Source organism: Ascaphus truei, chromosome 18 (assembly GCF_040206685.1).
Source record: "Ascaphus truei isolate aAscTru1 chromosome 18, aAscTru1.hap1, whole genome shotgun sequence".
Classification (NCBI taxonomy): Eukaryota; Metazoa; Chordata; class Amphibia; order Anura; family Ascaphidae; genus Ascaphus; species Ascaphus truei.
Genome location: NC_134500.1, coordinates 24,102,076 through 24,129,390, shown reverse-complemented (window position 1 = coordinate 24,129,390; position 27,315 = coordinate 24,102,076). Strand labels below are relative to the sequence as shown.

At 42.9% G+C, this 27,315-nt stretch overlaps 1 protein-coding gene across 5 annotated transcripts in view; it reads left to right on the top strand.

The window, feature by feature from the left end:
- Positions 1-27,315, top strand: part of OTUD7A (OTU deubiquitinase 7A) — a 291,540-nt gene that overhangs the window by 58,251 nt on the left and 205,974 nt on the right. For 3 of the 5 annotated variants that reach the window (XM_075575886.1, XM_075575882.1, XM_075575883.1), the window contains exon 2: positions 12,806-12,914. The exons of 1 other annotated variant lie outside the window; for it this stretch is intronic. The gene's annotated coding sequence lies outside the window, so the exon portion shown is untranslated. Of the gene's footprint in view, positions 1-1,739; positions 2,102-12,805; positions 12,915-27,315 lie in introns of those variants that run through there. One more of the 5 variants, XM_075575884.1, reaches the window with a different exon arrangement.

Here is a 27,315-nt window from a genome sequence, read left to right as displayed (position 1 = left end):
GAAATCTACTGTATACTGTTTTATACAGTCTGCAAGATGCATTATAGCCTGTAGTGGATTTACTTTCACATAGCTATCTGTATGGGCATGCAAACACTATTTTTATCTTCCAATTCATACCTCCAGCTCAGTTGGATGATATGAATTGATGCTCCTATGATAGTGGTGCAGAAAGAGCAGAAACTATCCTGTTCATAAGAGTATTATTGCAGCCATCGCAAGACATATGCTGTTCCTCAAGATCATCTCTTATTTTTATTTAAGTATTTAATGCTGCTGTCTTATGAAATCTAAAGTGATTATTATAGAAGGTAGCTGGACAGTGCGAAGGCCACCTCCTACACTCTAATGGATGCCATAGTGCCAGATCCTAGTCCGAAACCACATAATAAACAATTGATTTATTTTTGCCCTGTTGAATCTTCGGTTCATTCACAGAGAGTGACAGATGAAACATGTTGCTATAGGTCCAAAATGGACAAATACAGTAGTGTAATTGGTATTTGCCCTAAACCGTATAATTAAAGTGAACATGAGTTGGGATTTTCTTTCTTTGACAGGCGCTAGATCAACATGTCTTAGAGTTTCCAGCTGATTTATTGACAGGGCTTTAACCTGATCTTACTGTAGTTTGATAATCCCTTATTTGATTTGAGTTCAAAGTGCAGCAGTGAGACACACCAATGCAATATAACGAGCTGTATATTTTATCAGGAAACTCCACTATATTTATTAGTGACTCCTACACACTGGAGTGTGCAGCCGCTACTGCTTTCTATGTCTGCATTTTTAATAATGATCTTAACTTTTTTATAAATGAGATACAGCAGGAAAAGGTTGGGGTGCATCTGAAGAGTAATCCCACAAGATACCAGAGAGATTAAGGATTTCAGAAGGGTTGTATATGCCCCAAATCAAAAGAAGGTACTTAACCCCGCCCCCCCCCCCCTTTTGATCGAGGGAGTGCCATAGCCCCTCTTATGAACCCGGTTATTGGGCAGAATGGCTGCTATTTGCCCCCCCCCCCCACACTATTTTTATTCCTCTGCCACTAGTCTTCATTGAGATCTAGGGGCTTGGAGGTGTCACTCCCCCCCCCCCCCACAAAAATCTTTGATCCTGGGGAGGTGTTCCCCTGCAGCGGAGGAGCCACTAGGAGTCATCTGCCACTGTTTGCATGTGCCTATTTAACTCCTATCTTGTTGCGAGTAGGGTTCTGGTTTTTGTAAACCGGACCAGCAGCGCGACGCAACTCATGTATTTTTAGGCAGACATTGTCTTTTTTATATTCTAATAAATTAGCTTAACTGTTTATTTCAGCAGTGCTTTGATTGATTGTTCATTGTTTTAGTGTGTTCGTATTGTCCCATCTTAGTTGGTTGTTGTTTATGCAGCAGTACACACTATGATTGTCCCTTGTGTTTTAATTCCACGTCCTGAGGAAACTTCTTCGTGGATTATTCAAGGGGATCCGGATGTTCCAGATTGGACTTCTGTAATAAGATTTTCATATTACCTTATATTTGCATGAATAGCCTGGGTCCCCCTGGTCCCCTTAACTTTTCATAGGCAGCGGAGGCTGGGGAGAGTGCGGGGGGGATGCGCAGAAGCAAGCGGCGGCCATTAGGAGTATAGCACAGCAGTGGAACTACAAGTCCCAGCAGCCCCTGGGGCTGCATGGCAGTTAGAATTCTGACAGTTGGGATTCTGACAGTTGGGGACTGACAGTTGGAGCTAGGACAGAGAAAGGGAAGGTAGGGTCTGGATGTCAGTGGCATTCAGACTAGGCCAGATTAACCCTTTAGGTCCAAAATAGGCTGCACTCATCTAATCAGATTGTGTCTGCTACAGCAAAACCCCTAGCTAAGGACATTTCCCCTGTAGCTGTATACAGTTAGTGTATAGTGCCATTTGAAGACACCGCACAGCGATTTGCGGACTGTGGCCTGTGGCGGACCACCACCGCACTCTCAGACTATCAAAAGTGAGACCCTCCTACCGGAGTTCACCCCACGCGGAGGCTTCGCTGACATCGACGTCGCTGGATCAGTCGATCCATTTTGCTTTTCGTCCATAACCGGGTGCTGGAGCACCTGGACAGGTACCTCACAACGTGCACCAACTATAACACTTTCAGTTACTGTGGGCAGCGCTCTCTCACACATTGGGTGGGTTGGCTCTTGAGGACACCAGGGAGGTTGGGTGACCAGGGGCCCCTCAGTACTTTGGAAAAATCCCATCAGGGGTGGACACTACAGTTGGAGGACATGTTGGGGCTATGGCCCTGCTAGTCCTATATTGTATGTGGATTAATGATATATCTAGTTGTACCTGTGTTCAATAAACTGTTATTAAATACAAGTGTGTGATCTTATTGCATTGGGTCCTGTGAAGGGGTTATCCAGTGCTGTCAGGATCCCTCACAGGTGGAGGCGCTGTCACCAGACGGACCGGATACTCGCCGGGCTCCCAGCAGTGGAGGTTCAGGCCTCCTGTGAACCACAGGTAAAGCACCACACACTCAGTAGCCGCCACATTTCCCACAGGGTGGGGGAAACAGTGCTACACATTTATTGGACTTTTTTGAGGCGTCGGTTTGTATTTGTTATATGTAGGTTTCCTTGATCTTGTTCGGTCAGTTTTTTTTATCAGGCAGCCTTGCTTATACGTATAAGTACTCTGTACACTTTTTGATTATATTTAGTCACTAGTGGTCACCACGCATACTGTTTGTAAGCGGTAGTGCTTTCAGCACTTTCCTTTTTGTTGTATGCAAAAAGCACAAGGAACCTGACAGAAAAGGTTGGCGTCTTTAAATATAGCTCCACTTGTAGGAGGAAGGAAGTTTGCTTTTTCTACTCTTTGCTTCAAAAACCGCCTTCTGGAAATAATGATTCTTCTTTACAATCTACAATTCTAAGAAGCTACTAGCAGTAGTAAGAACTGGTATGAAAAATGGTACCTAAAAGTGTAGGAGAGGCGAGGTCTTCAAAAGAAATACTCAAATCTTGAGCCATTTGTTTTTTTAAAGCTTATGGCATTTTTATGCTTTAAAATGGAAACTGATCAATGGGGATATTTGTTTTTCTTTGTCCCCCACCTCCCTGCCGCCTTGTACAAATGACTGTATATGGGAGTCTGCCACATAAATAAGGAATTGGCCGTCTGGTGTTACTTTGACACTATTAGACAGGAGAATAACGGAGGATTCAGTAGAAAAATTGAGCATCCATGTATGAAATCCATTTGAAGAATATTTACTACAAAATGATTTGGTACAAGATGTGCTTTCCTAATTTCAATGGGAATAGTTTTGTGATTGTACAGTATAGAGTAACAATTTATTTTTGTGAAGCCATCCTATCATTTTTTTTTCCAGTCTATGATCAATTATTATTGAATACACATGCAATGTAAGAGGACTTATTCAATGCAGTGCAATAGCGGGACTGTCTGTGTTGCTGCCAAATCGGCACAATTGCCCTTCATTGAATAAGCTCCGGGGTCTTCCCTTATTTCCAATTCTTATTGTGGTCACAAATTAAATAAGTTATGGTGTGTAAAAAAACAAAAACAAAGTGGCAAAAACCCTGCATCATTCAGTGTACAGTAAATAAAAATATCACTTGTAAGCACACTCGCATGTATCAGACAGGACTACAGCGCTGCTTTTCACTATTATCTCTTAGTATAAAGTGCTTCCACTACAGTCAGGGATTCTGGGAAATGACATGCAAATGAGCACACAGTGTCAACTTTTGCATCTAATTCATTTTAACATGGAGCCCTATAAACGTATGCCTCCTGTATTGCACACCTCTAGGATAGATATCCTACCAATAAATTTTTGACGCCTTTTGTCTTATCCCCTTTGAACCAGCTAACCAGCAATTGCTGTATAAACTAATGGCTGCCTCATTTGGAACAGAGGATACATTATCTCTGGAAAATAGTTTGTGTGTTGAAACCATAACTCTGTGCTGTCCATTGTGTAACACAGTTTGCCTTTTTAGGTGCAAAAACAAATAAGTTCTTTAACTTACTATACTTTCAAGATGAGCTTTTGAGAGCAATGCTTCTTTCTCTGGTTAGGCAGGGCAATAATCTATGGATTATTTGTACTAAGTGAAAAGTCAGACAACCAGTGTTGATAAAGTTCAGGCGAATGTGGAAAGATGCCAGTGAACAGTGAAGCGGAGTATCTCATCGCTCCTGATGGCTTGTATTTAAAAAACTATTCTCTAATATTGAAGTACTTGTTTTTGCACAGTGTCAACTGGACTAGACACAGCTATAAGAATGCATTCTCATTTGAAATCATTAGTATATTGATACTTTTGCAGGGAGTAATTGTTAACCCCTTTGCAGCCAGGGTAGTCTCTAAAGGACAATTGCAGTGACTTGCAGATCCGTCTGGCAGTATAGAGGTTATTGCCCCTAGAAGAGATCCTCATAGCTTATACATGACTTTGTCCATGAAATGTCTGTATATTGACTGTATAACCTTTGTTCATAAAATGTAACCATGTATTTGTCACCATACCTCTGTGCCCAGGACATACTTGAAAACAAGAGGTATTACTTCCTGGTAATTTTTTTTTATAAATAAATACAAAAACTTGCATTAGATGCACATGCTTGCATGCAAATATACTGGTACATTGCAGATGGCAAAAGACAAATAAGTTTGACTGAGCTTTTGGTTATGGACACAATCATATTGACATTACGTAGCGTTTCTAACTAGAGTTGACATTTATTTTGATGTATTCTGGGCGGTTTAGTCACGTAAAGTTTTGAAAAATTACACCCATGGTGTTAATGTTCTAAACACAACACAACACAACATTAATGATAGAATCTTCAGACATCTCTAAATAGAGAAGCTGTTGCCAAGCTACTTTATGTAGCAGGCTTCATCGTCCCCTATATTGGGCTATGTTGTGATATTCTGCTCTAGCTCTGCCACTGAATCCTATAGTGTTCCCTGTAGTGTTCTGTGCTGTAACTGGATATGTTGTGTTATGTGGAGGGAGGGGGGCAGTAGCAGTCACTCGCTACATCTGTAAATTTGATTATTTTGGGCATGTCAGAATAACATACAACAAGAGATGTGATTTATTGTTTATTCCCCTAGTAGGATCGAGAGGAACCGGTATCTGGAAGCGGAAGCCGCGTGAAACACAGTTAATGAGGCAGTAACTTCCATTCATTTGAAGGGAAATTAATGCATCATCAACTGTATGTTATCATTCATCTCCTTATATTAAATGGGTTTATTTTTAAAAACCCTGCACTAGGGAGTAGGAAAATGTAACTTCGAAACATTGCACAGACTTCCTTTTTTTTTAAATTTTATTTTGCATGCCTTTGTTACGGTTACCTTGCACGAGGTGCAGCTTGCGAGTAGGAAATGTTGGTTACTATAAAGTAGCAATACGTTATAGAGTCCGTAATATGGAAATATTGCTCTAGAATATTACAAAGTTCTTCAAGGAGATGAAGTTTCCGTTCTGTAATGATATGGCCTGTAGACTTCTTTTTCCTCCCCCACAGTAATAGTGATAATAACCAGTTAATAGTGGAACACCCAACCCACAACAGATCTCTATAATAAAGACATTGGCAACTCAATGCTGCAGATGGAAATCAATATGCTTCGTCAGAAGTATTATATTTATGAAATTGTACCTCCTCTCACACTGCCATGTGAAGGTAAAATCTGGTGCCCACAGCCCAGGGGTCTCCAAACTCAGTCCTCAAGAGCCGCACACAGGCCAGATTTTATGGATATCCCTTTTTCAGCACAGGTGGCTCAATCACTGGGCTTGACTGGGCCACTGATTGAGCCACCTGTGCTGAAACAGGGATATCCATAAAAGCCGGCCTGTGTGCGGCTCTTGAGGACCGAGTTTGGAGACCCCTTCCATAGCCATACCGCACAAGAAGATAAAACAGATCATTGAACTAGAAATAGTTATGATATAAAATGTAGTCTATGCTGATGATCCAAAATTCTATTCTGGTTTCATTAAAGGATCTTTGTCCAAAACTCTTAATTTCATTGATACTTTGATCGCACACATCCGTGCCGCTATTCGTCTCCTGAAGGACCCCATGGTCTGCCTCACCCCACAGGCAAAGCTTGTCTTGGAAGAGTTCAGTACCATCTCAATCTCGGTTCTCCTCTTAATCACAGTTGTGATGAACTGGACCACTTGTGACCTGAATCCCTGTCCATCATGGATCCTGAAAGAGACCATTGATGAGGTGGCTCCATGGTTAGTGGAGATCATCAATAGATCCCTCACTATGGGGGAGGTGTTGGTGGTCTTCAAAAAGGCCCTGGTTGAAGAAAGTGGGTCTAGATGTTGATTTTGCCAACTATTGTCCAATCTCCAAACTTCCCATGGTAGGGAAGGTGCTGGAGAAGGTAGTCTTCACCCAGCTGGAAGATTGCCTGGAAAGGGCCGGCTTCTTTGACCCCATGCAGCCAGGCTTTAGAGCTGGTCATGAAAACTGAGTCGGCCCTGGTCTATGTTGCGAATGACTTACTGATGGCCATGGACAAGGGCTGTATTTCTGCCCTTTTCATATTGAACCTCTCAGCAGTCTTAGACACAATTGATCATGGGCTGCTGCTGCACCGCCTGAGGGACCTAGCTGGTATCGGTGGAGCATCATTACAATGGCTTGCCTCGTTCCTGCAGGGCTAGACCCAGCAGGTTGTTATGGGGTCCCATGTATCACCGGTGGGACCTGTCCCCATTGGGGTCCCTCAAGGATCAGTGCTCTTACCACTCCTGTTCAAAGTGTATGTAAGACAGTTGGCCAATATTATATGGAAGCATGGGCTGAAGTGGCACCAGTACTCTGATGCCCAGATCTGTGTTTCTTTCCAGGGCTGCCCAGGGACAGCTGTTGCCAAACTGACATTGTGTCTAGATGAGGTGGAGATGAATTGGCTGAAGCTTAATTCTGACGAGACTGAACTAATGATTATGGCTTCAGCAAGACGCCCGAGTATGCGACAGAGGGTTTGCGAGCATCCCCTGATCAATGGTGTACAGCCATTGCCCATGTCCCAGGTTCATAAACTCTGCATCCTCTTTGACCAGAGTCTCAACAAGCGAGCCCAAGGGGCTTCAGTTGTTTCATCTGGCTTTTTTTCTGAGGTTGCTTCGTCACGTACGTCCACTCCTGACCTCTATGGTCATTTATTCACTGGTCCATTCCTTTGTGTTGGACAGGGTGGCCTCGCTGCAGGGTCAGTAAGACGCTAGACATGGTATGAAACTTTAAACTGTAGTGGTTTATTAGCCACAACCAAATAAAGTCCGGGTGCACTGTCCCTTTAAGAAGACCAAATCATAGAAAATAAACACCTATTCCCTTTAGGGAAAGCTAACTACACCATAGCTTTTGCCCTCACTAACTGCATGGGCAGCTACGCTGGTTCCCAATCCAAAACATTCCCAGGCATATGCCACAGTGTAACACAGTCACTGCATACAATAATTAGGGTTTTGCTTATCTTAGTCCTTTTTGGAGCAGACGTCCCTGCTTCAGTACGGTCTCTCCTCATTTCTTCCTAAGGGAACTCAGCTCCACGTTGAACCCAGAGAACTCCTCTGTAGGTCCTCTATACCTGCTTCCGCAGCTGGGGAGCACTTCTATCTCCCCAACCTTCTCTGGGGAAAACAGTCACTCACTCTCTCTCTCTATCTCTTCCTGCTTTTTTTGAACCTGCAGTCTCTCAGGAATCCTGCTTAATTAGGCTGCAGGTGCATACAGTTCTCCAGAAGTAGGTTTCACTGGTTGAGTACTGGACGGTACACATACCCTCCATTCCAGCCTACTGAGTCGGTGACTCTGTCACAGTGTCTATGCGGTTGGACTACGGGAATGCCTTATTTGCAAAACTACTGATATGCCTGATGTGGAGGCTGCAGCTTGTGCAGAAGTCTGCAGCTCAGGTGCTGAGACGTGTTTCTCGCTTTGAGAATATCACTCCCATTTTAAGCGTTCTGCACTGGCTTCCAGTGATCTTCTGGGTTCGGTTCAAGTTGGTCCTAATGGTCTTTAAAACATTGTAAGGTCAAGGGCTTGTCTATCTGCAGTTTCGTTTGAAGCTGTAGAGGGATACTGGCTATAATCTCAGGTCCTCAGTGGGGGTCCGCCTCTCCGTGCCAAGGGTTATGTACTGTGTGGACGGCCTTCTCATGTGCAGCTTCAGATTCTCGCTATCGCCAGAGCTCAGGTTTATATCTATTTTACCAGGGTTTCGGGCTCGGTGTAAGGCTTGCCTCTTCCTTCTGGCTTTCCCTGTTTAACAAAACCATTGTATTTCATTTTAATTTGTTTAACTGTAAAGTATTGCGATGCTTCCTTAAGTGGAGGCGTGTATTTACTAAAAAAAAAATCACGATGAATGGCCGCACTTCCGTATCGATTTTATAGGACTAACATTTTGTTTAAAAAATAACTGTGTATAAACGTGTAGCGTTTAGTGCATTTGCTTTAAAATATGTCCGTTATCTTACTACAAATATTCTGCTTCCCTATGGACATTTCTTATTCATATCATTTGATATGAGTTTTTTTTTTTCCTAGATCAATTAAAATGACATTTAAACTGCTATAAGAGAGGGAATTTCAGGACATTGTATCAGAGCACCTGAAGAAGCCGTTGGGTCGGTGAAACGCGTGGGGTTTTGAATTCCTAATTGGAACTTCGAGCTTGCCGTAGAGACTGTTGGTGGAATTTTAGAAATCTCTGTTGCACAGCCAAGCACCGGACCAGCAAGGGCGTGGTGTGCAAGCATCATTCCACACTTGGGACCCAGCAGGCTGTAGGAAAAGTGGGCATCTTGTGAGTGTGATTCATTTTGTTTGCGTGTTTTGCTCAGTCCAACATTTTTTTAAATTTCTTTTTATATAAACACTGTTTGCCTTCTCTTTATGCTTTTCTGTTTAAGGGAGACCGAGGATTTGAGAAGCTTTCTGTGAGGATTTTTGAAATCCCCAGATTATATTACTATGCCTGATCACTTACAATTATTTTCCTGAAGTATTTTGCGCCTCCTAGACATTAATTTGATATATATATTATATATATATATATGTGTGTGTGTGTGTGTCCATACATACTGCGCTATTTATATATGCACACACAGCTGTCTCTTACACATACAAATACTCTATGTAATTCCATCCCTATATACCAATAGGGACCACATAGTATCTACACACTTTTAGTAATGCTACAGCCTCTTACATTTCCACACCAACCCACACCATTGATATATATACTCCCACTCCACACACACCTTTTGTAAAGCACTGTACTGTATACACTGTGGGCTCTTTACCAATTTATATTTATACACACACACACACACACACACACACACACACACACACACACACACATCACTAAAATTCAGGGACTATTTAACACCTCATAAACAGTCATAAATCACAGGGGGAGTGTTAGATTAGAATAAAGCGACGTGACAACACGATTTTTTGCAGCGGGAATATTTTATTGTTCAGGAGCTGTCGCCTCATGTGACAGCTCCTGAACCAATCAATGGCCTGGTCGCCCACGACGCTGCCGCAAAGCAAAATACAACTTTCGCTAGCGGTGACAGGTGACGTCACGCATAGCCGTCGCGGGCACTATACACGCGGCCTAAGGTTGAGAGGCGAGGCGAGAGTGCAAAAAGGAGTAGGGCATGATGGAGAAAAGAGTAAGGTGGGCAAGAGACAGCAACGTGTTGCATGGACGTGTTAAATGGACGGGTGAAAACAAAGAATAATGTTTAATAACCTTTCAGATTTCCTAGATCGGCATATGTTATGCCGAGTACAGCGTTTGTGTGTTTGTGTGTATATATTCTATTGCAAATGGTTGGACATACTGTACTGTATGTGGTTTTACTCACCACTGCTATGTATTGTAGTATGCAACACAAAGTTGCAGTTCCACCACCCTGCAATATAAAGCAGCCCCATCAGGAAATTCAAGTGAATGTGTGTCCAGGTGAACCAATGACGGTTGAAATCTCCTGCATTACGCAGACCAATAGGAAGTTGCAGCTCCTGCTTGATGTCAGGGGGTGGGGGGTTAAATACCAGGAAGTACCAGCAGTATATTTTTTACAGGTATGTATATTGGGAACCAAGGGCTGACAATAATGCGGTTCAGCTCCGGTGAGCCCCTTTGGCTTCAATCATGGATCAAAAAAAAGGGGGGGGGGGGGTCGTTGCTGTTAGGATGCACGGTGGCATTAATTCATGTAGATCCAATTGGTTCCAAAGTGAAATGCAAATGTATTGTGGATGGCTAGCACAAACAATTATATAGGGATGGATATAAAAGCAAAGCATGGTGAATATTAAAGGATTGCTTGGGAATGCCTGAGTATTTCTTCACTTCTTCCTTCCGCTTTAATTTCGTTAGGATATAGGGCGCTACTACCAGTCAAACGTTACATGGAGCGTACAGTGTATCATGTGCGTTGTGACCTTTCTCTTAAATCGAAATCGCAGCCTGCAGGGGACGTCTCGCTATAGCAAGATTTGAATGTAGTTGTTTGTTGGCTGCGTTAGGTCTGACTCATTGTTGTGAGACACACAATTGTTTGGCATTTAGCCTCGGTTTTCAGTGTGATCTTTTTACGGTACAGCAGATATATCAGTATTGTGTGCAGTTAAAATGTTCCATATCATTTACCTTTGCCAAAGTTTGCAGATTTAAATGGATGCTTAAGATGAGCATCTTTTCTTGTAGAATAAGACTTTATATTATATTTCTTAAATCTAATTTCTTTATTTAAAAAAAAAAAAAATACCTGATCCATAGTTGTTCTTGTAGCCTTTTTAGACTGTTAGTTTATTTCTGCTTTGTAATAGACCTACTTTACAGAACGAGGTACCTTTGTCATCCAACTAATAAACGGATCCCTTCATGAATTCATTAAAGTTCTTTAAACCTTTAGAAATTGATAGTCATTGTACTGCGCTACGGAATATGTTGTGACTCTATAAATAAATGATAATAGTCCTTTTCATACAGCTACACACTTTCATACATTTGCCATAGATTAGTGTAGCTTCATTATCCTCTCTGGGTGGGATAGACCTATCTGAACAAGCTCCTCACCCCTACCACAAGCAGCACTTATCTGAGATTTGACTCCAAAAGACTGTTCATGGTCCCAAGGCTCAACAAAGTATCCGGCCGCTCCTCCTTCTCTTACCGTGCACCCCAAAACTGGAATAACCTACAGGAGACTCTCACAGCCACCACCAGTCTAAGTTCTTTCAAAACTAAAGCTGTCTCACATTTTAATCTGGACTGTAACTGTTACATACGCCTATAATATATATTATCTCTAACTGTGCATGCAATGTCTTGTGTATAATGTATATCCCTGTTCATTTCATGTAACTATGTATTTATAACCGTGTATTTGTTGTCATAACTCTGTGCCCAGGACATACTTGAGAACGAGGGGTAATTCAATGTATTACTTCCTGGTAAAAGGTTTTATAAATAAATAAACATGTTAGGATTTTCTGCACCGCCACTGCCATTAAATCCTATGGACACCGACATTTTCCATTATATGTTGTTATCCTTAGGGGAAAGATGTCACACACTACATCTGTAGCGCCCTATTTAATGTCCTATGAAGCCTCTTCTGTAGAGTTCCATTCATTAATTTGGCCATAGTCCTTTCTGTCACTTGCTTGATGTGCAATTAATCCGACCTATATCCATGAGGTACATTGTTACTTGGAGTATATGTATGTGCTTTTCATAATGTACTATGGGTGAGTTGGGTTTCCAATTGCATATCGATTTTGTTGTGGTGCCCACTCCTTCACGCCCTTGACTCGCTGTAATAACCTCTGGCAAAATCCACAGGCAGAATTTGCTTATCCAGTTGCTTCTTACAGACGATTAGAAGTCGCTGTAGTGAGACAGTCTGGCAAATATCAGGGCGTTGAGGAAACCCTCATTCAACATACTACTCCTGATTTATCCTGCATTGTCTTTGTTTTTAGAGGGCCAAGTCGCATTCCTTTTTTAAAATGTGTTTATTTTTTAAACATGGGTGAGAATCGGGGGTCTCTGCAACTAAACTGCAATCATTATTTACCCAGGGAAGGTGCTGCCGGTAACGATCTGATTCTTTAAATCGCCTGCATCACGCGGGCCAAGGGGAAACTACGGCAGAGGATGGTGCGATTTCTTATCGGCCCGCATCACTTGGGAGATTTAAATCTCCATTTCCCCAACACCCCCCCCCCCCCCCAGTGGGGAGAAATACGCAGAATCTTCCCCACTGAATATCTCTGGAAACAGGGGTTCCCAGAGCTGAAAATAACTTGGTTCAGCTACGAAGACCACCTTCTTTCAACCATGTTAAAATTTGGGGGGTGGGTGTAAAAAATAATAATAATAATATATTGTAGAGAGGAATTGCTTTTTTTTAAACCTGAACCTCTCTGATATTTTGGCCTGTCTGGGTCTGTGGTTGAAAATATTTGTATTGCACAGTGTTGCCTATTTATACTTGCAGGATGTGCAGCTACAGTATTTTGTTTGTGTATTTTCTGGCCTGTAACGCTTGTCTATTTTGCAATCACTTGCTATTTTTGATGTTAAGCGAGAGCGCCGACTGTTCTATTTTTACTTTTCACACATTCTTACTGAATGTGTAATTCACTTCATCACCGCAGTAGCATCTGGCTGCTGGAAAACGCTTTATATATGTTTTCCCTCATTTTGCAGGGCAGACAGTCTACAAAACAATAGCTGGCCAGTTGTCAATACTGCTGCTCCTCTGCGTATAATCAGCAGCGATGTCTGGAAGCCGTTATACTGACAGAAGCAACTAAATGTAAGTGGTCTTGGCGAGTAATGGTTTGTAATGCACTATGCTAGGGTTGATGTAAACCAGCTCCATTGAATTTGCTGTGCTTCATCCTGCATTCATCTATATACAGCACAGGGAGGTGTTGCAAACCACATTCTCAGAGGCTTGTTGTACTATAAGCCCAAGAGTTCCCCATGGAGTAGCTATCGTGGAGAGCCAGACCTTCATGCCGTGATGGCTTTCTGCTCTTTGTGTAGGAGAGATTGCATTCTGGGCTCCTGTGGAGCGCTGGACGTGTTCTGACAGCACTAGTGGTGTAAGAGGAAACTCCTGAGGAGTTATATGATCACAATGTGACAGATTGAGAGTGACACTGGTGCAGCGTCGCTGCCGACCCTCTGTGTTAAACATTGGAGAGATTTGGAGTTGAGAATACATTGTTGTGTTATACAATATATGCGGAGTGTACGCAGTGCTGTACTTTGAAGACACAATGGCCCTTACAACGGCCTGGAGCCATTGCACAGAAAGATCCATTGAAGTCAGTGGAGTTTGTAGCATAAGTGCCAAATTAGCCTCTGTCCTGTAAAGCTTATGATCTACTTTGGATTTCTGAGGACTGGGAGTCCGTGAATTGCCCAATGTGAGATTGTAAGCTCTTCCTGGCCGGGGCTCCTTTTCCTAATGTTACTGTTACTGGACTGAATATCTGTAGCTCTTATTCCCATTATGTTATATTATGTCACATGTATTAATGCTGAAAAGCAGTATGTACATAGATGTGCTATATACAGTACATGCATGCATGCTTACATACATACCCCCAAAGAGAGTTGATAAAGGTGTTGGAATCGGGCTCACCCAGTTTAAAAGCAATAATATTACCACTGAGCTTCTCCTTAAGCACATGCTTGTAACCAAATAAAATGTACTAGCAGTATGTTGTACGGTAGTAATATCTAAAACCAGTCCATGGAAACTAAGTGGGAGCATTTTCTGAGAACACATACGGCACCCTGCGAGCACAGGACCTGCATACGGGACAAGGGTTAATACTGGCACTCGCAAGTGCTCCCACCTTTCACCTCCGCAGAGATCCGTCAAATAGACAATATCTCCTCTACAGGACGAGGGTTAATACTCGCGCTCGCAAGCGCCCCACCCTTCACTTCGCAAAGGCAAGTTAACATCTCCCCTAAATCCGTCCCAATATACCACCGTCACGAACAGCACACAAGTGAGCAAGTTACTTAGATATGCAACCAGGGTTAATACACACGGCTACTCTAGCCAACTCGCCTTTCGCCTGCGCATGGTACCTCCAGTGAGTTAATATTAAGCACTACTCAATTGCAAATCATATTTATACACTTCCACCACCTGAGGTAGTTATGCAAACAAAAGATGTCAAATTAATATTTGCGAGGGCCCCAGGTCCCTGTTTATTATAGAAAAAACTATGCACTTTAACACACACATCAGCTGTAGCAAAATGTGTCTGGAAATGTAAATACTCTCTCCAGAGCCTGCAACAATTCATTCAGAGCCCAAAGCATTACTTATTAAATGTGTGTGTGTATATGTATGTGTATGTGTGTGTATATATATATATATGTATATATATATATGTATATATGTATATATATATATTGCTTAGGTTACAGAATAAAGATTACAAGAAACAGTTACAATTAAATGCAGAACACTTCTTAAAATAAAAGGATAAAACAAAAGAAACGCTATACATCACCCTATGACATATATGTTTTCTCCCAGAGAGGTCACTTGTAAAGACGTGAGAGATTCCATATCTGGTCTCAGATACACCTCTGTAGATATCTGATTATAATAATCTTTGCTCAGACTTAAATATTCTTTCTTCCCATGTAAACCACATAAGCCCGCCCTGCAGTAAATCAGCTGCAAGATTGATGGTTTTACGACAGAGGGGAAAAAACTCTTACCAACGACGTTTGAATTGTGCCTCAGTATATAACTGCACTCATAACTTCACTTCTGTAATACTTACACACGTGACACACGTAAATACATTCAGGCACTCATGGCGGACACAATGAGACTAAACACGACCATCTTAATCCTAAATTTAAGTGGCATTAAAGCTGCAGTTCAGTCAATATCCTGCATGTGTGTTTTTTTTTTAATAAATCAGTTCTGTAGTAAGAAAAAATACTTTTAGCATTTTCTGTTTTAAAAAAAAACAACTTTTAAAGACCAATTTTCTTGTATTCTATTTTAACAGCCATTTGCTAAGGCACTGCCCCTTCATGTCCTGTCACAAGCCCTGGCACACCCCTTTGTCAGCCCTGCCCTCCCTCTAGCACATGTCAGTGCAGGAGTGCTCATGAATATTCATGAGCTTCCACTGAGAGACAGAAGCAGAAGAAAAACAGATCCCTTCACTAATTATGTCACCAAATTTCGCCTATCAATACATGGAGAACGAATTGACCTGCAGCTATACAGTTCTTTAGGTAATTAGAGATTGCACACATGAAACTATTGAAGTAAAAAAAGTAAATTAAAAAAAAAAAAAAAAAGCTGAACTGCAGCTTTAATATCTGTTCCTTATAATCTTTTAAACATAGTGTGTGATGTCAGCACGTGCCCCTCCGTGACACAGTTACAGATTTGTTACTTTTATTATGCAGAGGAAATGACATCACAGGATATTCTCATTTTTAATAAAGCCACTCTTGGTTTGATACCTTCACGCCCCTGTCATCCATAGAGTACTTTGAAGCTCAGCTGTTTAAACAAACAAAACAAAGCATGTTTATAGACCGTTGCCACAGGGGCAATATTGTATTCCCAAGTTTCCAGACACTGCCCTTATCTGGACTCTGTAGCAATATACAACCCATCTGGCCCTTTTATGTGAGCCCATACAGGATAGGCACCCCCAATTAACCTCTCTTTGAAGACAAGTACATACCCATTACAAGCCTGGACATCTCACAACCCAATATATGGCATTTTTAAACCCAAGTTGTACTTTTTTTTAACCCTTGAAGCACCAGATGGATTAAAATACATAATATCTCATGACATGACATTATCATGACAACAACGATCAAATGGGGATGTCAGACAACATTACCTTGTAAGCAGAGTGGCATTTGATGACCTTTTGCGGAATCCTTTGGGTGGTAATTGGAGAATCTTATTTCTATTCTGATCATACAGAACACCTTGTAAAATTTGGAGATCGAAATAAAATTCAAAAAAGGCTATGAATGATATTGATGCCAATGGTACAGTATCACAAGCTGTTTTGAAGGAAGAGCTTGTGATTCAGAGGGGCGAAGCAAGGAGGCCAGATGTCTGTGGGTTATCCAGGGACATGTATTCAGTTTATTTCCTACGTCGGCAATAGTTTAAATCCCTATAGTTACGCAGATGTAACAGTAATGTAACGTTCTGCATTGCCACATCCGAATTAGATTCCAAATAACATAGCTCCAAATAGTTATAGGTTTAATAATGTGTCGTGTTAGGTACTTTATGAAAGTCTCTAGCGGAGAGACCCGGCGTTGCCCGTGAGTTAAATTTCTCGCTAGGAAAGGGGGGGAGAGGGGGGGGGGAGAGAGGGGGAAAAGGGGGGGGGGGAGAGGGGGAAAAGGGGGGGGGGAGAGAGCGGGAAAAGGGGGGGGAGGGGGGGAAGAGAGGGGGGGTACAGTGGACAAGAGGAGGGGAGGGGGGACAGTGAACAGGAGGGGGGGGACAGGGGACGGGGGGGACAGTGGACGGGGACAGTGGACGGGGCGGGGACAGTGGACGGGTGGGACAATGGACGGGGGGGGACAATGGACGGGGGGGACAGTGGAGGGGGGGGGACAGTGGACGGGGGGGACAGTGGACGGGGGGGACAGTGGACGGGGGGGACAGTGGACGGGGGGGACAGTGGACGGGGGAGGACAGTGGACAGGAGGGGGGTGACAGTGGACAGGAGGGGGGTGACAGTGGACAGGAGGGGGACGGGACAGTGGACAGGAGGGGGACGGGACAGTGGACAGGAGGGGCCGGGACAGTGGACAGGAGGGGGACGGGACAGTGGACAGGAGGGGGAAGGGACAGTGGACAGGATGGGGCGTGACAGTGGACAGAAGGGGGGGGTGACAGTGGACAGGAGGGGGGGGTGACAGTGGACAGGAGGGGGGGGTGACAGTGGACAGGAGGGGGGGTGACAGTGGACAGGAGGGGGGGGGGTGACAGTGGACAGGAGGGGGGGCAGTGGACAGGGGGGGGTGGGTTGTTTAAAATTTGTGGGTCCCTCCTCTCCACTCCCCCTGTATGTTTCTTTGCTCCCCCCTCTCTCTCCGCTCCCCCCCCCCCATGCGTAGCTCCGGTCCCCACCCTACAGTGTCTGACACACACACAGTGACACACACACACACACACACACACACACACACACACACACATACACACAGTGACACACACACACATCACCTCTCCTTCCGGCCGCCGCCATCTTAGTTACTCCGCGAGGGAGGAAGGGGGTCCTTCCGGGGGCCGCCATCTGAGGTGCCGCGTGGCAGCTAAAGGCTGCCTGCCCACTGCCTGTCCGTCCGTCGGGGTGGGGGGGGAGGTGAGGTGAGTGGAGTGCCGGTGGGGTGAGGGAGGTGAGTGTGATGGGGGGGGGGGAGGTGAGTGTGATGGGGGGGGAGAGGACAGAGAGGTGAAGGGTGCAGATGAGGTGTGTTGGGGCCGGAGGGTAAGGGAGCAGGAGATGAGCCTCCGAGACCGGCGGGTAAGAGAGCTGTGTGTGTGTGTGTGTGTGTGTGTGTGTGTGTGTGTGTGTGTGTGTGTGTGTGTGTGTGTGTGTGTCGTCACTCCGCCTCAGGCCAATGAGAGGTGTGCGGGGGCGGGCGGGCCAAGGGACCAATGAGATTTCCCCTAGGGACACAGGAAGATGCAGACAGGCATACAGTGCTTTCACTAATATATAATAAGATAGCAAACCTGGGAGCAGTGCATTATGCTACACAAATGTATACTGTAATTTACTTTTATGTTGCTCCTAAGTGACCTATATTAGTCAAAGCATTAATGACTAATGATTAACCTCTAATGAAGTTAGAACATAACCCGATAGTTCATATTTTTCTAATGTCTATTTATTTTCATTCTTTTTAAATATTCATTTTTGATCTGATATATATCAGATCAAAAATAAATATTTAAAAAGAATGAAAATAAATAGACATTAGAAAAATATGAACTATTATATATATATAATATATTTCTGTGTAGCACCCCTGTGGGATTCCTAATTAGTTTAAGGGATTTAAGGAGTGAACTCCTAGTAATACCCCATTTTGTTATAGTGTAGCAAAGTAACCAGGCAGGGGGCTGTTTACTCCCTGTATTCAGAACATGTTGTAATGGTCACATTGTTCAAAGTGACTCCGCATAGGCTAAGTTCTGCCCAGACATAGAGCGTTGGGGTTGGGTTATAAATAGGAGGGACCTAGTGCTCCACTTTCAGATTCCAGGAGGAACCAGAGGAGGGTGGGGGGTGGGGAGGGTCTCACCTGTACATAGTTAAGTTCTGATGTAACTGGTGTAGAAGTCCTTTTGGTTGTTTTCATGGGCTCCCTCGAAATGTAAGAGTTATAGATGTCCAGGCACCCCATGGAGAGTGAGTTAGAGGCCTCGCATGGTCCCCGGCATTTCATTTAAATGCCTTGGGGAATAGCGCGGGGCCTCTGTAATCGCTGCGCGCCCACCAGTTTGCGCACCCATGTGTTAATCTGTGAGCAGCATTGACCATTTTAACTTCCCAGGGAAGCAAATTTTCTAGATCTTTAGAATTCAGCAATTAAATACATTTTTTAAAAATGGGGACATTCTAAAAATTGAAGCAAAAGGACTTTGAACCGGTAACAATAAGAGACTGTTATGTTTTATGGTGAATAAAATGGATTGCTGCTTAAAGCTACTTTACAGTAAATCACCTGCACTGGTTATTTTAACTGGATGGGGATTATTTGAAGCGATGCTACACAAGTAGCATGTTTAGTAAGGTTTACAGTAGCGGAGCATAAGATATTTTCACGGAGTCCCCTATTCTTAGGAGGGGAAGCCGGCTTCCCCTTCTCCAGAAAGGTTTCAAACTTTCCTTAAACTGTTGGGTGCCTGATGATGTAGCTACTACATCATGGGGTCAGTCACTCCAGGGCCGTCATGTGACGTCATAGCTATGTCAATTGCCATTTGCTCGTCTTTTAGGAGACCTCGTGCTCTGCACTTGTGTGGAACGATTCACGTAATCTTGCTGGCTGAGAAATGGTTCTATCGTTACATAGTAGATGAGGTTAAAAAAAAGACCCGTGTCCATCAAGGTGAACCTATGTTTGTATTTGCTATATATTGATCCAGAGGGAGGAAAACAAAAAAACCCCAGTGAAACCTCATCCAATGTTGGTGAGGACTCCTGTGCTGTCATTAGTGACACCACTATCGTGAGCACTCCTCTGGTGCCACGGACCCACCGACACGCAAAGGGTTAACCCTGTGAGAGCCCTGGGACATAACTACAATGTCCTTATGACGTAGTAGCTACAGCCCTCAAAAAAATGCTTGTTTTAGGAGGAGATCACGTCCTGCGCTCCTACGGAGATCAGGACGCAATCTGAAGTGATAATGGATAGAAGAGAGTTGAGTCCTCCCATTCTGTTATCGGTGCCTGAGCGATCACGTAATGGCTTTAGGAGAGCGTTGCCCATGTTCACGAGTGCCGGATAGTTGCTCAAAGGGTTAAAACAGCAGTCCGCTTGAAGAGATCTCTTTTTGACCTTTTTCCCCCCAAGACTGGTTGTAGTTTTCTGATGCTCCATTTAGGAGATTCAAGAAATAATGTGTCCTGCAGGTTAAAATGGAGCTCTCCCCAGTACCCCGTGCGGTCTAAAAGTTACCATTGTTACCTCAGAAGCGAGAAATTAAGAAAATTAGGAAGAAAAACATTATTTCATACATGCATGCATACTGGACACGCTCAGGGGGCATGAAACAACAGGGAGTCCCCCAGAAGTCATGCTGGTTTCACCTCTGGGGATTCCTGAGACACTTACCAGTGAAGTTACTGTGTTTAAATATCCCTCCAGAGAAACAAAATGGCTGCCAAATCTCATGCCAAGAGGAAACTGCAACATCATCCGTTTCCGCTTCCCATTGGCCAGCCATTGAAATCCCCTTTACAAACCATGAAATAATAATGGCAGCCTCACTAAATATTTTCTGAAAACTGGAATTCCCAGAGCCGAAAATAGTGCCGCTCAGCCCCATGGTACCAATCTTGTAAAAATAAATACATAAACAGTAAAATTACATAAATAAAAAAAAAAGGAAGGCGTGGGGCTTATTAGTTGGGTGAGATAGCAGTATGAGCTCTGTAATGTGTAGTAACATCAGTGGGGTCTATCAGATGGGAGCTTAATGTGCTAATCTTAATAATGTATGATAAATTGTTTCTTTTATCTCTCGAAGAGAAATGCGCACTTGACTTTTCACGCGCATCATTTTACGTCTGTCTCTCTGAAATATTTTCTTTATTCATTATGCATATACCATAAGTGCTCTTTAATGTACGAAACTTACGGCTGCCAATAACTCCTGGAGGAAATGGAATGTGTTAACCTGCTTTTCAGTATTACACTAATTGAATTAACCCTTTGATGCTGAGGTTTAATGGGTTAATACCGTATAGCACTTACAGTAACTGCTCTGCCAATGGCTTTTTTTTAACCAACACAGCAGTTGCACTGATGGGAATAAAATATACGTTTGTGAAAATACTCTGGGTTCCTACTGGGGTTCTGCTTTAGCCACGTATCATAGAGATTGGGATAAGTCAATTTACTTTGACGAAGCTACAGTATGCCAAAGTACTTGTGGGAACTAGAATTTGAAATGCTCTGCTACAATGTTTCCTGCCCCAGATCCCTTTTATTACATACACTGGCGACACACTTTATTCGAGCTCGGCTAGTCCCACGAATTCGGGTATACCCGGGTGTATTGAGGTTTGTGACTGTTTTCTGCCCGAGTGCATTGAGTTATTTTCCAGGCAGGGATTGAAGCATTTTATTCCCGCTGGCTACAATACTGCACAGTATATATATATATATATATATACTGCATTACAATTCATGAATTTATGCCATCTGGTAGACACGCGAAGCATTGCAGCCTATTAAATCCTAATCATTATCATTTAACAGATCAGCCGCCCATCAGCCAGGCATGAACCCAGGCTGGGAAGGCAAATGCAACGGGGCTTGTCAGAGGTGAGGAGCGGCGCATTCCAGGTATCTGCCAGGTACATACTGGGTATTTGCTCGAATAAAGTGTGTCGCAGCAGTAGGTAGGAAGCGCCTGAACTGCGCTGATTTCAGTTCCGGGAACACACTTGCTTCTGAGATGCATAATGGTGATGCAAAGGTACTTTGTGCTTGCTTAACCCCTATATTTCGGTCTTCGATAGGAAGCCTCAACGGACGATGTTGCAGTTTCCTATTGAAAGCTAAACACACACGAGTCAAGATAAATGCAACTTGGGATGCCCAACTCTATGGGAAAAAGAGCAACAAACAGGAATGGTAGTGGGTGCTGCAAGCAGAAAAAACCTAGTCAGGGTAACTGCATATAGAACAGAAGAGTAGCTTAGCACACCAAAAGAAATGCAATAATTTATAAAAAGTTAATTTTTTGACTGATTCATCACAAACCATCCAAAAATGGTTTGTGACTGTAATCAGTCAATAAAATTAACTTTTTTTTAATAGATTATTGCATTTCGTTTGGTGTGCTCAGCTACTCTTCTGTTCTATATGCAGGTCCTATTGACCTGCATGACGCTTGAGATTTAAGCTGCCATGTTGTTTCCCCTGGAGGACATGGTAATGGCACTACGTTTACAGGTACGCATTTCGTGAACCATGGGGTTAACAGAGCTGAAATGAAAGCGGTTTAGCTTTGAGGTGCCCTGCTTCCCACATACTAAATATAAGGTGGGGGTGTTGAAGATTGGGGGAACAGCCGCATTTTAAGGATGGATATCTGCTGGATTTACCTTTTTTAATTGGCTGAGGTTTCCAAAGGAAAGAGTTTAGATGGGGTTTTCACATACAGGTTCTCTGTACTGCTAGAGGGAGCTGCCGATTAATATGAAGGAGAACCAAATCAACTGGATAATGATTTTTTTTAAGTGAAACATTTATTGGAATCGATCAAGAGAATGGGTTTAACATACTATTATTATATCTAGATTTTAGTTTTGGCAGATACATTGATGACATTGACAGGTGCTACAGAAGCATATTTCAGGTCCTAATTGTTCATGTAAAGGTCGTGCAGCAAGTCTTCCAAATGAAGACACCGATTTGAAATCGGGGATACGTTTCTTATTTTATTAAAGCGCGTTACTAGTGGAGGTACAGATGTAGCGGGGGTTATCACTGCCACTAAAGCAATGTGGCGCCACAAACGCATTGTTACCGCAGGATTTATTGCGAGCCACGGTAATTCATGTTATCACCTGAATGCGCGCGATATAGATGTAGCCAACATTCTTGCAACCCGTGGCGCGCTGCAGCGGAACATACACAACACACAAGCGGGAGAAGCGGCTTTTATTTAGATTCAACCGAGCGCGAGAAGGGGACATGACTGTCACATGACTTCATCCACAGGGGCGCACCACGGGTTGCAAGAATGTTGGATACATCTGTACTTACAGACTTATTCAGTGAGTTATTCTGTATTCACGGGGATAACTACCCCAACATCTGCGTGCTGACATTTTTATGTCGCTGAGCAATTGAAGAATTGCGCATCTCTCAACTGTACAATGGGCCACCACTTGAATGGTCGGTTGTTTGTTTGTTTTTCCATCGCCAGCTTATCTTTCAGAGCATAGCAATGTTTTGCATTTATGTCACACTAGCAGAGCTCTGTCACCATTTTGCATACAAGAGCTGCTTGTTTTTTTTTTTTTAGCTGTGCAGCCATCTTTATTTGTGGGGATCTTGCACACTGCAGTTTTTCTCTTCAGTGATACTACTATTCTGTGGATATTCTATATTGCAGCATGCTTTGGTGTCATTGTGTCAATTGTCACATTACTGACACCTGTGCCTTAAGAAAGATCATAAGGGGATATTACCAGCCGTCTCGAGGCAGGCTCTAGGAACCCACTGTGGTTGGCACTCGTCAAACTGTTGGCTGCCTGTTTTGGTTTAGTGCTGAGTTTGCTTCTGAATCCGCCCCAGTGCCTTGTTCATCTCGGAGATACTGTAGCATATGGGATACATACAACTTGATTCATATAATCTGCCTTTACCAGCTGATCGACGGTAAGATTCTTTCTATGTGGATCATCACAACCTTTCGTATATTTTGTTCAACCAACATGCTGGTCTAATGTCTGCAAACAGCAGTCGCCTTCAGATACTGGTGCAGTGCTGCAGAAAGCATGCAGACAGAACGCCTGCCTTTTTATTATGTCTACGAACATATTGAAGATGATTCATTCTCCGGAATTACAGCAGGTTATCACTTTGGATTGATTTGTAAGGGAATCTGCACAAGGTCATTGGGAATACATAGGGAAATGGGCTCCTGCTGTGAATGAAATCCCTGCCCAGCGATATGCTGCAAAAAAACAGAAATGGCACACGGCACATTATGGATTGAAAAATCAGATTTCCACAACCGGTTGTCAACCTCTGATCGTCGTGTGTTGGCAGAAACGGCAGAGGCTGCAGCCAAGTGAAACTATTAGCTAGATTGTAAATGCATAATGATTTTGGTCTGCTTGAGGCTAGTAGAGTTGATTGCTACAATTATCAGGCTTACTAAAAACATCATAGGCAGATGGCATGTCTATTAAATGGATTGTGTACCTGTGGGTGTGTTTTGTGGGAAATACATTGAGCGATCAAGAAGTACAGGTGATGCTTAAAGAAAACATTGTCCCTTGCGCACCATGTATACATATGTATATATATGTGTGTGTGGTCTTGATATTAGGATCACCTCCTTGCAGCATGTGTCTTGGTGGGGCACTCCACTCGTCCACAAACAAAACTCGTCCACGAACGTTCTCCCAGAAATGTAAATGAAGACACAGTGAGTATGAAAAAATATTGTATTAAAACACACAACGTGGATCAAAAACATACAATTAAAATTCATAAAATACGCTCCACACTGCGTTCCGATGTGCGTGGATCCGCAGATGTAATACATGGTCCGGGTCCCCAGAACCACAACTCTCAATTCAAGGAAAAGCCTGAAGACGTGAGATACACTGACGTGATGACAATACCTCAATGTGTTTCGCACATACATCGTGCTTCATGAGGCATTGGCGTTACAGAGATGGGGTCACTGATTTATGCCCACAAATGGTACTAGATCCATTAATCAATCGATCAAGGAGCCCAATGAAATAGCTACATCAAAAAACATGATCATAATTAAAATCACCAACGTCAAATTAATTCATTAAAAGAAGAGCACGATTCTCTTGAATGAATATGTGCAAATGTCCATAATATGATCATTCATATTGAATTAATGAATACAACATTTGTGATGGTTGAAAGATCTACGTATATCAATATTATATAATTAAATCTACACTGAATAAGCACACAGTGATTCTTGAAGGAAAGAAGGGGACAAACCTGACATTTGTATAAAAAAAAGATATGTATATACACAGTATGTAATATTGATACAAATGGACACTGAAACCTAAATACCATGTGTCCACGAGAAGGGTAGTTTCCCAAAGTGAAATACATATAACAAACACCTGAAAAACAAAAAGTCTATCTATCTCTCACAAATTATAAATGTTTATAAAACAGAATTTATAACCAACATTATATGGAGTGTGTGTAAACAAACTTGCACCACCCATATAATATTATATTGATATGCAATTGATTTTAAAATTGGTAAAAGAAAATATTAATTTAAAAAGTAGGCACTCCTAAGCAAAAACCTCATATGGCGAGTTTAGCGTGTGCACAAATCATATAAAATAAACATACAGTAGGAAGAATAACCATACAGGCAAGAACATGGGTGAAGGACACAGTTCACTGATCATGAAGAAAATAAATTGTATTGTGGTCCAGAAGTAATACACGTGTGTGTGTGTGTGTGTGTGTGTGTGTGTGTGTGTGTGTTTATACACACCCACACACACCAAGTCTGTTGAAACAGTCATCAAAACTAATTTACAATATATGGACTAAGTTTGTCATGAAAGTGCACATATTGTAAGTTTTTTGTCATCAATTCCCTGGAGCCCTAAGTTCACAGTTTAAACCAATAGAAGCATGAGAGAGAGAGATGGAACTCCGCTCTGAACATTCTACTGACAAGCACCATCAGTTGGCACTGGAACCTTACATTAAGCTTCTTTGCTGGCTGAGCACCCAATGTTATATATATATATATTATGATGCTCAAGCCCAGGAGGCAAGGTTATTACCGAGAGAATGTGAAATCATTCACTGTGTTATTTGCTCTTTGCTTTGTTCTTGCTAATTGTTTCCATTATTCATGTCAATGATGCACTAATCAATCAATAAGTAATTCAGAAGTGCATGGCTTAGAGAGAGTTAGACTCCAGGGCATGGTGTAATGGTTAAACTGCTGGTCTAGAATACACAAACTCCTCAGTTGGTCTACCCATGGACAAGTTTATTCATCTCCTTGGTCGTCCAGTACCGGAAACGAGATTAGAAAGATTAAAAAGAGCACAGGGCAGGAAGTTGTCCCTGGAAAAGTCTATGTACAGTACCACAGTAGACAACAGCACTTCATAAGAAAAGATAGAGGTATTATTTTTTTTCAATTAGAAATTGCTTCTGTAATGTTACTTTGCTCCTGCATATCAACATCGGATATCAGATAACATGAGTTTTAAGGGAATTCTACGTACGCGAAATCGTATATAATTTTAATGAACATAATTTCTTGGATAATACACATGTAGTAAAATGTTATTGCCTCCGTGACCGTGGAACAGCTGTAGAGTTGTAGATTTGGTGTGCTATTGTAAGGAATCCGGGAACACGTCCTTTGCGACGTGTTCCCTCCTTACCTGTCACCTCTCAGACCTCCGCTCTGACACCAGCGAGTACGCGCACCTCTGCTCTGCTTAGAGTGTGCGCGCAGCTCTTCTAGAGTGCCACGGAACTTAGCTCCGCCCCTTCGGACGTGCCGCGCTTCTCTCTCGCGCGGCGAGCACACGTGACGTGCACCGCTCCCCAGCTGCGTGGCAAGTACTCGTTTAGCCCACTTGTCTCCTGCAGCCAATCCTTGCCTCCACTCCGCCTCCATTGCTACTGGTTCCTGTGTGCTACAAATACCCAATAAATATACACAGAGAGGGCACGTTGCTACACCAAACACACATACACTTGAACAGGAAACAGTCTACCTGGTGCAAGGGAGAAAGCACAAATCAATACACACAAATAATCCAAGGATTATAAATAGCCCCCTATAATTGCACTCATGAGTGCAATTATAGGGGGCTATTTATAATCCTTGGATTATTTGTGTGTATTGATTGCTACAAATACCCTGCAGTTCCTTTCTTGTATAGGTAACTACTCCCAGCTCCAAAAATAGCGATACAGAGACTGAGAAATGATCTGAGAGACCCAAAAATGAAACGTATATGACATATATGAAGTCCAAAAGATGGTTCTAAATCCGCAGCAAATCAGGTTATACGTTCTTGGGCAAATAACATCGCCTATTGTGTGCAATAAAGGGCTGAACTAACAGGGAAAGATGGACCCAATAAGAGAGTAGCTAGAGAAACTAGAGCCAGCCTTGAACCGAACCCTTAGTAACTCATTCGCATAAATATCTCGGTCCTAGCTTCTGTATCCCTTAATGTCCAAAGATATTAAGGTAAATACCTGTGTCCTTACGATAAAGCCTTGTAGGATCACGCGTGCTGAAGCTATGGTGATACCGAAGCCTCAGACTGTCCGGGAAAAACTTCAGGCTACTCACATGGAGGTGCCCGTCTCCTCTCGCCGTTCTCCCATAAGGCTTAGCGAATTGCCAGAACCTGCGCTGCGGAAGTGCGTCACTCCAATCGTGGGCAGTAGAGTTGAAAAAATTGGTGGAACAGCAGGAACCCAGAGAAAGCAAAAAATAAAAAAGGTTTATTGAATTACATTGTTAAAAACAAAAAACAAACTAACATAAAAAACAAAATCTCCTACATGTTTCAGGCTCTCCATCCCTTTCTCAAGGAGTATGAGTTCCTGCAGTTCCTTTCCCACATTGCTGAGCATAACTTGTTGTAGCCTTGAGCTCCTGCGTCGTCGTTGTGCCTGGCTCCTTGTCCTGTGTTCTTTTG